The 15,164-nt window shown below is 45.5% G+C and overlaps 1 protein-coding gene across 1 annotated transcript in view; it reads right to left on the bottom strand.

The window, feature by feature from the left end:
• Positions 1-15,164, bottom strand: part of EFNB1 (ephrin B1) — a 127,840-nt gene that overhangs the window by 13,551 nt on the left and 99,125 nt on the right. The window lies entirely within an intron of this gene.

Genomic DNA, 15,164 nt, shown 5'->3' with positions numbered 1-15,164 from the left:
TCAGAGTAAGAGAATGAAACTGAACAAAGAAATTCAGAAAACATAACAGGAAAACCTCCTGAGAGCAGGAGCCAGTTAGGCTACAAAATAGTATTATATGAGTCCTAGTAACATTTTCCATCTCTCTCCTGATGTGCGCATTCATTCCACAATGTTCTCACCTCCCTCCCCACTTCTAGCCTTCGGTCAGGATATTTATGGGCTTCCTCATTCTATAGTCCTGAGCACACAGTAAATGTTTAATACACCGAACTCTAGTCTTCTGTAGTCTTCTCCAAATCCCAGCTGCTCCACCCCCCAGTTCCACTCACTCAAACCTCCAGCCCATTAAAATAGTTATCCTGCTGCTTGAACTGGTTGCTGAGCTGCTAATTAGATTGTACTCCAAGGAAAAATGAGAAACCGAATCTGACAAAGGCCAAGGCTCCCATTCCACAGCCATAGCACAATGAGGATAAAAGCTGCAGAGAGGCAGCAGGGTACTGGAAGAGAGGAATGCTCCGGAGGCTAAACTTTCCAAGCCATAAACCAGAGAGATTCTCTCCATCACTTTGTCTCCCCTTAATAGGGAGCTTGTTAACCCCATGAGGACAAAACGTGAAATGTTCTTTTCACCAACCTGTCGCCCTCCCCCTCTTAAGGCTGGTTAATGGCTTTCTGAGCAGCCTGGGGCACTAGCCTAACACTTAAAGGGGCTGCTACTGCTCAGAAAAGTGGCAGTTGATGGACAGACCCCAGCTGCCTCATGGAATGGGGTCTACAGTCCTCTCTCCCCTCCTTGTTACGCTGTCTCCTTCTGACCCAGTCCCCAGCTCCAGCCCCATAGCAGCTTCTCCTCCAAGAGGCACAGCACAGCACTTGATGAGCTCAGATGATGTCTGGAATATGGGCTGCTACAGCAGCACAGACCAGTGGTCTGTCTAGAACTGGATTATCCCTCCTCCTCCTCATCTCACTTGATAAGACTGGTCCATCTGTGCAGCATGGCTTCAAGAAGATGCTGCAGAGGAAGGAGACAGTTCTCGCTCACACTCACTCACCTCTTCCCACCCATACTAGAAGGTTCAGGGGGGATTTCTTCCTGCCCCCAGCTGCTGCTGAGTTTATGCTCTGAAGCCTGAGGACTTGCAGCCCTGAAAATGTTTACCTGAGAGCATGTCACAGTAGATGCTATTACACCAAGTTTTTCCTTATTTTTTTTTTTTAAAGAAGGATTGGGGGAGGCACTCCACACATGAAGTATAGACAATTCAGCATACAGTCAGGAAGGATGGTCTTTCAGTTAAATCACAGGACTGAGATGGAGAAGATCTGGGTTCAGGACCCAGACTCTGCCACATAGACTGAGAGACCATGGCAAGTTTCTTGATCTCTCTGTACCTCAGTTCCCCATCTGTAAAACAAGGACAATACCACCTCCTTTCTCCACCTTTTATTTGTTTTGCCTATCTTCAATGCAAGTTCTTTGGGACAGGGACTGTATCTTACTATATATTTGTTCAGTGTCTAGCACGAGGCCCCAATTACAGTTGATTTCTACCATAAAGCAAATCATAAATAAAAGAATCTGGGAGACATTTTTATTGCCAGGAATAAAGCTTTACTGGTTATTTTTTGTTTCGCAACCATTTCATACAAATAAAGTACAGTACACACAGGAATTACTTTACAGACCACTTGAATGCACTCATCTCTGAGCGCAGAAGAGAAAGTGGCTGTTTAACAGCAACGTCAGGGCCACTTAAAAAGACAGTGTTTCCCATGATAAGGAAGCAGTTCTGAATCAGGCCCTTCATCACCCATACCTCATCCTCAAGGCTTATGGGCCCTTCATCGCCCCCTCTACCGCCAGTAGATAATTCCCCTTACTGCTTGAGGTGTGTGATAGGAACATGTATGTATGCACAGTATAAATTATACATATATAATTACACACTGTGCATCAAAGAATGTAAACTCAGAGCCCCAATGGATTCGAATGACTATAATTTCAGGGCAGAAGTCAGCTAAACTCACATTAACTTTTTTTTTTTTTTTTTTGGTCTGTGCAGATTTTAAGTCTCTTTTGTTCCTGTGGGAGTGAAGTAAGCCACACACCTCTTGCTGTTACGGAGAAGAAAATGACATATCAACATGCTCAAGAGCCTCCTCTCGTGACTGGAGCAGCTCTGATATGCCTGCCTGTGTTGCGGCTAGGACTGGGAGTCATGTGTAGTTAGGTGCTTGGTTAGACTGTATACCACCCTAACAAGCACCATATAATTATCAAAAGAGAAACTGCTGTGTCTCTGAATTTAGAATAGTGCCCCAGGATAATCCTGGCCCTCCAAGAGTGGATGCTGTGGGTGGGAAATGGAGTCCCTTGATACGGATCTTTTCGCCTTGCCTTCTGATCCCCGACCCGTCCGTTATATGGATGATGCCATACTAGGGCAAAACAGAATTTGGCCAGGATATCTGGGCTAATTCCCATCCCTAACTCCTGCACAGAGCACCATGGCATATTTAATAGCCAAAAGAGGATAGGAGGTTTGTGAAAGGCCTGAGCCCTTCCCTCCCTCTGTAGTACAAAGAGTCTTATTTTAAGGGGAAACACAGGAAACTGATGACATGTGGCTGACTGGAATAAACACATCAGGAACGCAAGGGAATCTTTAGGGTTACAAATCTGATTCTATCTCAGCTCGGATGTTATGGGTAGTAGCAAGGGCCTGAAACAAGGTCTCTTTCCTAGTGACCCAACCCAAACAAATAGGGTTCCAGGATTGTTCAGTCTGGTGCCTTGGTCAGAATCAATAAACAGTGATTCACAGGAAGGTACAGGCCTTCCTTAGTATACCTAGTTAACAGTGCAATGCTTTGCACAGAGAAGAGGAACTGCCTGATGAACCCACAGGAATCTGCTGATACTCTGAAGCAGGTGATCAGATACTTCCTTAATATGAAATAACCACAAATGTTATAAGTGATCAGAAAGTTATCCAGCCACAGGGTGCCTTGATAACCCTCCTGTGGCACCAATTTCCCAGACGACCAACTCGTCACTGCCTGAAGTCTTATTTCACTGTGTGTTTGGGATTCACAGGCTGTTAGTTTCATTAAGTGCTCTGTCACCATCAGACCTAAGTCAACTGGATGGAGGGGCCGGGGAAGTTTCCCTTTGAGAACCATGCTAACAATTTCCATCTCTTGGTCAGGCCCTGAACTCAGACCCCTCACAGCAGCATTTTAGGGAGATAATTCCTCTGTCAGGAGAAATGGGTAGCTCCAGAACAAGCAGGGGTGCTGGAACAATTTTTATGGCAGGAGTGCTGAGAGCCACTGAACCGAACAGTAAAATCCTGTATATAATGGAATCCACTTCAAGTCAAGGGGTGCAGCAGCACCCCCAGTCCCAGCACCTATGGGATCAAGAAGAGATATGGTTCCCTCTATGCCTTCTCACCCTGCCATGTAAATTCAGGTCAGGCCTTTATCTGCTTCAGATTTTCTAGAAGACTATCAGTGTTACCAGCCTCTAGCCCACTCTTACCAATTTACTATCGATGTTGAGAACTGTCAACTCAGTCCACTACTCAACTTTTGCGTATCAGAAATTATAATCAACATACACAATAACATCCTGTGTTCCATACAGAGGAGTGACAGGGTTCCCAATAAAACAAAGGATCACTAGTGAGACAAGCAGGCCCATAATGAGGACTCTTCGTTGAACTGACGAGCAGGCAAATGAGAGAACGGTGTAGGCGAGTTCATTTCATTTCCCCTCAGAAACAGCAAAAAGGTTTCTTTGAAATCATCTGACCTACAAATCCTGAACTTCCCCTTTGTTGTGGAAGACAGGGCAGTTACCCTATTTAGATGGCTGGAGGGTACAGGACAAGCCAGTGGGCACCCTAACAGACTCTATGATGCCATGGAGATGGAAAGATGCCCGCACACCCATTCACTCTTCTGTGTTTAGGGTCCAGAATAAAAACAGAACTGACTAATGGCCAAAAGCATAATTCTAAAACAGTTTCACATACAGGAAACTACACACACCCTAGCCTACCGTTACAAGCAATGGGGCTATGGGAACGCGACAAGTGTAAACTGTATTCCATACACCCATAGCAGTCAGTTCATCTTTGGTGGGCACAAGGCAAGATATTTTGTAAGATAAAAATCAAGGAACACTCCTCCTTCCCCCTGCCCCACTTGTGACTGGTTTATGGGAAGAAAGGGGGATTACAAACAAAAGAAAATGTAAAACTATTGGATACCTTTCTCCATCTATCAATTTTTACCCTATTATAGAGAAAACCATCCAGGTCCATGGGGTGCTCTGCTCTGGTCCTTAGATCTAGCCCTTTAGAAACAGGAGCACAATAGCCAGAGAAAGCTGCACAAGATTGCACCGACCAGAGACAAGGCAGTGGCTCCTGACAGAGAAAAAGACTCACGGAAAAGATGGGTGCAAGCTATCTCTCTGGAACCAAAGAGAACATTGGCAGGCATGGTGAAAGCAGGAGCAAGAGCTCAAATTGCCCCACTCCCTTCCGAAGCAGCACCATCAGCAGCCAGTACCGGAAGGAGATCAACTTGACGTGCCAGTGTAAACCACAACAAGGAGCTAGTGCTATGGCAGGGAAGTGCACACCACAGAGTATTTCTAAGTCGTGTAGACATTCAGCTACATGGTCCGTTTGTATGGCCTTGCTGTGATGAGCATCACCACCATGCCCTCTCCACAAGAGTATCAGTGCCACATCCTCAAGCCAAAGCAGCAGCAGCTGTGATGAGGAGATTGGATTAGTATCATGCCCCACCATGCTTTTTGCTGCAGAAGGCAAAGGTCCCTTAATTAGTATAAGCAGGAGCTCAGCAAAGCCAGCCTTAGTGGCACTGGCCATACCAGCATTTTCTTGTAGCCACATCAATTTCTGCAGGATTTTTCCTTCATTTGCCAGAACAGGGAGTGGGAGCCTCCCCTGTGCAAACTCTCTTTTCATGAGTTTAGCATTCGGTTTGGAGAGTCGTTAGAGGTCTCCATTCATCTCAAGGGAGAGTTAACCCTCGGACTCAGCGATAAGAATGTAATGTCAATGCTGTTAACTACATCACTGCTAATCAATTTAGGAGAAACACTCTGCTAATACAGAGCTGTGAGCAGAGCTTGAGCTGTTGATAGAGCATGCTTATGGCTTCTAAGCACACGACAAATAAAATGTTGAGAGAAGGCTGAAGCTCACCAATTGGCTAGTACATGGGGTATTAACATACCAGGTGGAGGTTTAGGAGAATCCAGATACACAGGATTCTTCCTGTGTCTAGCTACTAGCAGCAGGAATATCCTCTGTGTGGGGCCTTTCCCTCATATCAGCTGGTCATGTCTTACTCTCCAGTGTAAATGCTTAAATGGTGTACAACAATTTGATTTGGGAGGATCTGAAGCCATGGAAGGCGTACCTGTTGGCAGACAGATGCAGGGGTCTTTTAACTGGTCAACTTTGGATGGAATAAGATGTTTGATTTCTCTCACGATTCCCTTTAGCAGATCTCTGTTATGATTTGGGCCCCAATGCACAATCAACATACTGAGACTGTTGCAAATCCAAACAGTTTTTCTTTTATTATTCTTAAATACTCTGCCATCTGTGTACAACAGCCTGACGCTAGGTGCAGCCAAACACAGCACAGATACAGTACGCAATCTGGCTCTGCAATCCCTCTTCCTCTTCTCCAGAACTGTGTGGGTCCAACACCCTTATATAGCCTTCAGTTAGGGCCTTTGCTTTCAGTCACAATGTTTTTCTTTTCTTTTTAAGAAGATGATTTCCCCCTCCCCTGGGCAGAGTAAGATCTGATGAGCTCCCACCTCAGAGAGCTTAAGAGAAGCTCCAAGTGTAGGAACATTAGGCTCTTCAGCCACAAGTGGCCCTGCAGTTTGGGAAGGGAAGGCTGGGGCAATTACACTCCAAGAAAAGAGCCCATTATCTAGCCAGATGCTAAGAAGAAAGACGTAGATTCCCCAACTCTTAGCTCCTATTGATCTCATGGTTAAAGGAAAAAACAGCTGCATCACAGCAACCCCACTGCCTGCCTCCTCCATGCACTCTCCCTCTCCATTGGTTGTTCTGAACAGTGCAAGAGCACATCATGGGAAATTTAAAAAAAGAAAAAGACGTGACTCCCGACTACACCCAGACAAGGACAAAACCCTCTAGAAGAGCTTGGGCTGTGGTTTTGTTGTAATTGCAGGATCAGGGAGAGTCAGGATTGAAATTCTGCCCTCTTTGGGAGAAAATCCATACACATGCTTCATCCGTTCCACAGGAAAGCCTGGGCCTCTCTATACGAGGCAGCTAATGAGCTAAGGACAAGGCAACAAGATGGAGACCAGCCCCTCACCAACATCCAGAGGGAAGTGGAACCAACACACTTTGTCTAGTGAATTTATCTTTACATTTTTACTAAATTATCACAGATGACTATTCTTTCAGCAATAGGTTCCTTCTGTCCCATGCAACCCATTAAGATTCCCCCCACCTTCCCCATCGCCTCACCTGTGCCAGTCCTGGCCATCATACCAGTTTCCCTCTCCTTCCCAGGTCCTCCCCAGACTTCCGAAAGCTCTATCAGGCAGGGGAATTTTTACTGTGTCTTTACTACAGAGTTTATCTAGCACCCAGGTATTAGCACCTGGGTTAATCCAACCTGAGTGCGAGTGGCCAAACGCAAAGCTCTGCCTGAGTTATTGTGTCCTCATTGGTGTTGCACTCATGTGTGTGTGTCACTAGGACTTCTGGGGGCATATCCCACTGCTCTTTGTATTGCACTAAGATGAGCTGCTCTGCTTCCATCCCAGTGAATTGGGGAGGAACTTATCTGTCCTTCTGGGCACATGGGGGGAAATTGTGGGAGGCACTGGAGAACTACCAGAAGGTTTAGCCTGTGCTCTCACTACGAAGTGAGCAGGTTACTAACCCGACTGAAAACAGCACCCGAGCTCCAGCCAGGCCAGCTACCCCAGGGTCAAAGCACCAAACTTCGGTGAAAGGGTTACATCTGTGTGGACAGGGAAGAAGGTTAGAGGCAACACCCGGGTAAGAGCCCAAGTTAACCCTGCAGTGAAGACATACCCTAAATGTCTCAGAGGCACATGCTGACAGGATTCTATGCAAACCCACAAACTGTGGGAGGGTTTTAGATACAAATCAACTCCTGCATTTTTTTTAGCCACTCCTTTTGCCTGCTCCTCCCACTTCTGGCTTTGCACTTTCTTTCATGACACTTCCTCCATGGCCTGGAGACCAGAGCATAGCTATCAAACTCCCGCTGAGCCCAGGGTAAGAGATTAAATGGTTTCTCTACCTCCAGTTCCTATGACGCAAGTTACTTGTCGCTTTCTCCGCAAGCCATGGTGCGATCTTTAAGGATGTTTCCAGGTCACAAAGCAGAGCCAATCATGTGTACAGGAAACCACAACCACAAAGCCTTGTTTGAAAAGCATAGCTGAACAAGAAGGCATTGCATCCTCTACCCCTGTAGATGGAGTCCCATTTCCCCAGTGTTACCTGGGTGATACTACCCCTCCTTTACTGCACATAGCAATAACTGTAGAGGCTATTTCATTTCTGGGCTATGCTGTAGGGCAGGGGTCAGCAACCTCTGGCACCTGTACCAAAGACGGCAAGCGAGCCAAGTTTTAAGGCATGCTGCTGCCGGCAAGGTCCCAGCCATCGGCCCTGCTCAGCCCACTGCCGAACCCAGGCCGGCAGCGGGTTGAGCGGGGTCAGCGGCCGGGACCCTGGCTGGCAGGAGCTGGCGGACAGAACCCCAGACCAGCAGCGGGCTGAGCCACTCAGCCCACTGCTGGTCTGGTGTCCTGGCTGCCGGCCCCACTCAGCCCGCTGCCGGTCTGGGGTTCTGGCTGCTGGTCCCTTGCCAGCCAGGGTCCCAGCCGTGGGCCCTGCTCAACCTGCTGCCAGCCTAGGTGAATGGAACCCCAGGCTGGCAGTGGGTTGAGCGGGCCGGCGGCGTAAGATCAGCATTTTAATTTAATTTTAAATGAAGCTACTTTAAAATTTTGAAAACCTTGTTTAGTTTACATACGACAATAGTTTAGTTATATAATATACAGACTTATAGAGAGAGACCTTCTAAAAAACGTTAAAATGTATTACTGGCACGCAAAACCTTAAATTAAAGTGAATAAATGAAAACTCGGCACACCACTTCTGAAAGGTTGCCGAGCCCTGCTGTAAGGTAACAGCCTGATGTGTACTGATGTTTTGCTCTCCCTCTCCCGACATTGCCGCCCGTCTTCCCTCCCCCTGCAGCACACATGCACACAAGCCCCTTCCATCAGATCAGGAACAGTTATTCAACTGCCTGCCAGAGCAAGTACGGGGAGGTTTGTGCAGGGTCTGGCAGGCAGGGGACTAGGATGCTGAGCTGTCACTCTGCCAAGGAGTTTGTGAACAACCTTTCAAACTGGAGAGGCAGCTGCACTGGGAAGGGGACTCTAAAGCCACAGAAATTTGTACTGAAGCCAGTCCAGCCCTGTCCCAACCCCATATTAGTGCAGCATGGGAAAGGCTAGGGTTCCACACACCCTCATGGTATCTCAGGAGCAGAGGATCCAAGTTCACTTTCCAGTCTGGGAATCTAAGGAAAAGAGCAGCCAGCCTCTCTCTTTCTCTGCTTCCATCTACCTAGCTTTTTACATGCCCCATATCAGTACGGTAACCAAGAGCCTCTGTCACCTTCAAGAAGGCTAATCCTGAACTGCATCAGGCAGCACGTGTATTACATTTAATACATCAAATTCTTCATTTCTCTCAAGACGCAATTACCTCATTACTCACTTGGGAACCCTAAGCTTTCCGTAGTCAAGGCTAGCATCAGCAGCTCAGCAAGTGACCAAGGCTTGTATCTAATGTATGTTAAACAGAGCAGACTATAGCCTTTTATTGTTATTTTAAATATAGAGAGGCAGGCTGGGGGTCTTCAGATCCCAGCCTGCAACATCCCATTGAGTAGGAAGCAGCCTGACAAAGGCAGTGCTTGTAGACCTACCCTTTCAGAGCAAAGACAAAGGTAGTTGTCTGATCTAATCCAGGGGAGACTACAAACATTCCAGAGCATGCTAGTTCTGGACAGGATGGCAAAGTGAAAAGGAATAGCCTGAAATTAAATTGATGCCTGCATCTAGATGAACTCTGGTGGGAGAGGGAAAGATGCTACAGACCAAACCTAGCCTATAAATCTCACCCCAAAGCATAGCTGCCAAGGTCCCCAGGGTGCTCTTTCTTCCAGTGGTACGGTGCATCTCAAACAGAGAGGGGACTTCCCTGAGTGGCAATTAGAGATGAGCAAAATAATTTTGGATGAATAGTTTATTCAACCAAAAAAAAATATGCAATTTTGATTCGACTCAAAACTGTTTGTGAATTTGACACAAAGAAATTGGCCATTCACAAAAGGGCCAGCAGTGATGGTACTGGTGGTGCTACCACCCCATAATAGTCTTTAGCACAGTGGTTAGAGCACTCACCTGGGATGGGGGAGACCCAGGTTCAAATCTCTGCTCTAGACAGACCCAAAAAGAAATGTGTGTGATTGACATGCCAGTTACTGAAAATGCTATGGCTCCTCAAAAGAAAAAAGCTGTAAACTAGTCTGCACTTGCCTTGGTGGAAACAGATTAGAAATCCCTAGGTTCAAATAGTATTTCTCAGGGTTGGAGGGCTCTGGACAGGCCCGTGCACAGAGACTCAGAACAGGGATGCCACAGGCCTGAGTGGTTTCCATACACTATAACCCTTGACATTTAAGGGCTCCCTTTGGGAAGATGTAATTACTGGATTAAAATGCCTGAACTTTCAGATCTTTAATCACAGGCCAAGCTTCCATGGAGTGAAAGCTGGTGCTGAGCTGGTACTGGCTCCAGGTTGAAGCAGGTGGCTGCAAGCCAGACTCGAGTTAACATTCTGCACTCCCCCATTGTCCTGAGCAGATAGTAAAGATGCACGATGCACACACACAGGTTCCCAGACAGTTTGTCCCTCTAGTCTCCATTGCAACAACAGCACGGGGCAGCTGCCCTTTTGACCTGATTCCTGTCACCAATAACCCTTTTTGCAGATGCTAAAAGGAAACTTACTATAGAAATGGGTCAGCAGAAACAGTCACTGCACCATCAAGTTTCAATACAGATGCTGCAGAGTGAAGCAAGTAGGGTCTTTTCAACAACCAGAGACAGAAAAGACCTGGTACACTAAACTAGTTCATTCTCCTACTCAAGAAACAGGGCAAGATTGTTACCTGCAGTGTCTTCACCAATCTAGTTTTAAATATCCCCAAGTCACACTCCTTCCAACACCTCCTTTGAGAGACCCACAGTCTAAGCACTCTATTACAAACTGTTTCCACATTGCCAACCCCAAGCATTCAGAAACCATGAATCAGCCTCCTCCTCCTCCCCCTCAACAGCCAAAAAAAATTAGCTTAATCATGAGTTTTTAAAATGAATAAGTTTTGGGTTCTTTTTGTTTGCTTTCAGGGTTCACATTTTCAGGCTTTCCTACACAGCCACGAGGGATAATGAAAGCTGAGACTCTCAAAATCAGAGGACTCCAAAAGCGAGGTCTTTAAAAACACTGACTATAAGAGCTGGCCACACTGCTATTTCCCAATATTCAATCTAACATTACCTTTGCTTGATGATATCACCACACCTCCTTATTTGTCCATAAAAGCCCCATATATCCTGTTTCCATATGGGCCCCACTTGGAAGATGCACTCTTAACAAGGAAGACATGAGTATGCTGTGCAGGAACAGGTATAGGCAGTCAGTGATGCCATGTGAACATGCATGTGCTGGAGGTTCCATCAAGTCTTTATATTGTTCAGTTTCTCTCACAAAGGGCTAAGCAACAGCCAGTATCTTACTACAGGGACAGCAAATTTTCACTGAGCACAGACATAGTGGCATGGCTTGGGGATATACAGTTAGTGCATTAACCATTTACCTCCAGAGACCAACGTTCAAGTACTCCAGCACTTGAACCAATACACAGAAATTTAAACTAACCAAAATAAAGATCTCTGAATATTTCAAGAGACTGGATGGACTTGAGAGAAAAGCCCTTTATACTAATTAATACTCTATGTTGTGTGGCACTGGATAATAGGCTCATTAGAAATAACCTACATACAATATAAATCCTGCTTAGGGCACATTTGAACTAAATTTGGTGGCATCTGCCTAGCTTGTTCATGGAAAACACTACAAATCACCACCACCTACTGAAAATCAATTACAGTACAAGAGAAATAGTTAGAGGTGCCTCAGCAGAGGTCTAAGGACAACACATAAAAAAATCCAGAGTGTGATGGGGAAGGGCAGAACACAACAACAGTGCTGGTTCATGAGGAGCTGGGGATAGGCAACAGAGGTACTAGGACACCCATGAAACTTGCACTTCATTGAGGGCCCCAGCAACAGCCTCCTAGCAGTGTTCTGGAAAGCAGGTTAGGCTCTGCTGAACTCCTGGTGTGCTCACCCCTTTGCTCCAAGTGGATATAGTTCCCTCCTTCACAAGAGGGCTAATATTTGGAGGGTCTCCTGAAGTATGCGCACTGGCTGGGAGCTGCTGCTGGCTCTCCTTACAGGCACCTCTCAAACAGGAGGTTAAACTTGCCTGCTTTTTATGACATATGGAGATGGACTGCCTCCTGGCCTGCAGTGCAGGGACAGAGTACAGCCCCATCCCTGTGCAAGGAATGAAGATGCAAGTGGCCTTCTGCTGCCTCCACTATTTCTAAATAGTTTAATTCCCTCCAGTCCCCAACTATGTAGCACCACAGCCAATTCTACAAGTGTGTATCTGCAGTGAGAGGTGTGCCACCTCAGCTTGGGCTCTCTGATCATGGTGATAAGGAGATGACCCAAAAGCACAGATTCCAGTTTGGGTTAAAAGTGGTTCCCTTTTGTTTTCACAGAAAACAACAAATTCTCGATGGAGATGGAAGAGACTATTAGGTTGTACCTAGTCCATTCCTCAGTAACGGGGAGACGAAGAGACGCTCATTCCTGTGGCGTAACCTTCAGTGATTTGCACACAGAGCCCAACAACTGGGTTCCCAACTCCTTCCATTGGGAGACTACTTCCTAACAAAATAGCATCTCTCTTGCTTAGGAACGGCTTTGGTATGAAGGAAATAGGAATAGTCAGGGTGAGACAATCAAGAAACACATCATTTGCTTCACACCATTAAGAATCCAGGCTTTCTTTCTAGCTTGTGTTTATAGCTTCAGCAAGCTGCAAAACATCCCACAAAGTCACAGTAGCCTAACTTACAGAAAAGTTATTTTAGATAAGTTTTGAAGACATTCCTAAAAATACTGAAGTATACTGTATAAAGTATTATTTCACCTCCCCTTATAAAAAAAAGGAATGAAATGCAAAAGTTACCATTAATGCAATGTTATTGTATACACATGTACAAGGAAGTCAGGAAATTCAAAATGTTGGAGTTCTCATACATTAACTCTGTCACATTTCTGATATGTTCTGTTGCTGTTCTTTGTTACAGGTATACCGTGGATTAGAATTTTATATCAGCCACAAACTGCACAGTATGTACAATGTGGAAGAGTTAATTTTATACCAAAATATTAAATTTTCTTGTTTGATTTCCTAGCCTTACCATTAGATATTCCTCATGTTCCCAGTCTCCTGTGTGTGCTAAACTCCCTGGTTGGACCACATCTCCCATAAATGCATCCTGGGAGCTATAGTCTAGCCAGGAGCCTGGCCCAAAGAAGAAAAGAGGGACATGAGGTAATTGAATTACAGCTCCCAGGAGGCGCCACAACAGCATTTCAAATAAAAATATTTCTGGTATTGGCTGTTTGGTGAAAAACTGACATTTGGTCCGAAAATCAGACACTTCACAGAGATTCTTGTTTAATCAAAAACCCCATTTCCCATCAAAAACAAACAGTTTAGATGGAGAATTTTTGACCAACCCTAATCAAGAGAAACAGCTACACTGCCTGTACTCTCACTAAACCGAGAAAGGCTCTTTTTTAATTGGCTCTGGGATCTTTGTTCTGTTCAAACTCGAGTTCTCCACAACATTCAGTGTAGGAGAAAAGTCCACGAGGCTGGGGCAAAAAAGGCCTTGAGGAGTCCCTGTAATCTTCGCCGAGCTATCCCTAGCAGCACTGCACGTACCCGTTCATTTTAAAGTGCTGCTGGGAGAGGGACACAAAAATAAAACCTTTATTGTCTTTTTAAAAGAAAAAAAAAACAACAAACAAGAGAAGAGACATCAACTAAAGGAAAAGGTCATTCACAAAAGCTCTGTGGTGGCCCTGCACAGTTATATGTCAGAATAAAGTGCCATATAATTCTCCACCTGATGCTCTGCCGGAGTCATTTGTTGGCCCCACAGGGACCAGAAGAGGAGGAAAGCACTTACTGAGTTTTCACAGGGTGTAAATCTCTCCAGTTAGGTAGCAAAACATCCAAGACAGTGAATAAGAAATTTGCTATTAAGGGAACAGAAAGATTCATGTGGGGATACTGCCAATCCCCCAGTTAGGCTAACGACTGCTCTTTGTTCACTTTTATGTTAATAGCCTGCATAGAAGGAGATGCAGACATACCAACCATGAGCGACACTCCCCTTTGAGACTGCAACTGCAATGCTGGGCTTGGTCTGGCCACCTCATTACCGAAAAGATACCAACAAACTGGAGGGTATTCAGAAAACAACCACAGTTATCAGGGGGCTGGGAAAGACTGATTTATGTCCAGAGATGCAAAAAGAGCTAAGTCTGTCTAGTTTGGCTAAGTGACAAATAAGGGGGAGAAAGCATGCAATGCTCTGAAGGGTGTAAACCATGAGAGGGGAAGGAATTTAGGGGGGAGGGGGGACACAATAAGGAGGATTCAAATTATAATTAAAGGGAAAATTTTGCATGAATATCAAGAACCACTTAGTGACAATGATTTATTTGAAGAATCATTGCCCAAGGGAAGGGTTGGCAATCCCCTAATTTGGGACATTTGAAACTAGACTGGATGATACATACAAAAGCGTGCTGTTGGAGCCAGTCCTGCACGAGTGGAACAGGACGAGTGTATCATTCAGGCGGAAGTCAACACCCATCCTATCCTCCCCATAATGCAGTGTTCTGTTTATATCTTGATAATATGTTATACAGTAACATCCATAACGCTTGGGCCTGAAAACTGGTGGAAGGGAGACAGGCAGAGTAAGCATGAGGAGTGTTTACACTCCAAGGGTGAACTGGTCATATATTTGATACCTAAAGCATCAAGGCATTATTTTCTTGACTGTGAGGGGCTGTGCAAGGTGGTCCTTGGGGAACTAAATAAAAACACAGCTGAGAACTCTCCCCCCAGGGAGCACTCTGGGCACTCTACACTGGTATGGACTCAACAACACACTTGCAACCTTCACCTCGTTTTCTGTGTTATGGAATTGTTTGGTACTCTTAAATCAGCCCTAATCAAGCTCCTGGGGTGTACTTAACCTGAACAGAACTAGCTCACTTGCCATTTGTGTCTGAAAAGCAAGAGAAAATAGTGGACAGAGGAGACAGGCTGCTTCTTTCCCAAAATTAATACCTGAAACCACTAAAAAAAAAAAAAATCTTTCCTTCTCTCTTTTGGTCAGCCAGAAGATCTCCAGGGCATATGGGATATTTTATGGGAAGGAGAATATAACTACCCAATTCATCCTGTCTTGTGCTCATTTTCAGAAGAATGTAGGGAGCCCTTCATCCGATCCCTCCATTAACCTTGCTGTTCTGCAGACAGCCATTGCTGCCATAACTGGGGCTCAGTTAGTTGTGTTAATATCAGCTCTGAGCTTGGAGCCTGGATCAAAGAGCACAGTCATTACACAGCAGCAGCAGGAGAAAAAAAATCATCACTCCTAGGGCAAAGGAACTTCAAAAAGCAACTAGGACTAATTCTCGCAGGAAAGACAAGCTTTTAAAGGCAGAGCATACAAACTGGAGAGTCCTCAGCAGGACACTCACACAGTTTGAGAGGATTTCAAAATATAGATTATAGCCTCTACCCATTTTGGTCACACACCACATTAGCATCCACATCAGCCAGCCTCCAAATGTGTT

The sequence above is a fragment of the Lepidochelys kempii genome, chromosome 9 (genome assembly GCF_965140285.1).
Source record: "Lepidochelys kempii isolate rLepKem1 chromosome 9, rLepKem1.hap1, whole genome shotgun sequence".
Taxonomy (NCBI): Eukaryota; Metazoa; Chordata; order Testudines; family Cheloniidae; genus Lepidochelys; species Lepidochelys kempii.
Note: the sequence above shows the minus strand (reverse complement) of the source record. Positions and strands in the feature narration are given on the sequence as shown.